This window comes from Trachymyrmex cornetzi, unplaced genomic scaffold (genome assembly GCF_001594075.2).
Source record: "Trachymyrmex cornetzi isolate Tcor2-1 unplaced genomic scaffold, Tcor1.1 scaffold521, whole genome shotgun sequence".
In the NCBI taxonomy this organism is placed as follows: Eukaryota; Metazoa; Arthropoda; class Insecta; order Hymenoptera; family Formicidae; genus Trachymyrmex; species Trachymyrmex cornetzi.
This window is the reverse complement of record NW_017299830.1, coordinates 87,757-88,163: the sequence shown is the minus strand read 5'-3', so window position 1 is coordinate 88,163 and position 407 is coordinate 87,757.

Genomic DNA, 407 nt, shown 5'->3' with positions numbered 1-407 from the left:
TTTTAATCTCGGTTCAACTTACTCTTCGTCTTTTTCTAATCTTTAGAACTAGAAAAAGACAAAGATTAAGTTGAACCGAGATTAAAGTTGATCTGCGTTGGTGGAAACGGACCTAAGTAGACTTAACTGTTGTGGAGCAGATCCGTGAGCATTCGCTGCTATTGGTGTATTCTTCTAGATCATCCAATAGCAGCGAGCACTCACGGATTCGCTCCACACAGTCGAGTCTGCTGAACGCAACCTATGTTAAAAATGGGCGATTGCGATTCATTGATTAATTACAAAGATACAGAACAAATAAATATATTTTTTTTTTAACTTTTAGAGGCGGATTAAGAATACAAAACATAAATAAAAGGAAGCACACAGCCACAACGCAAGATATCTTTAGCCTATTCTACATTAGA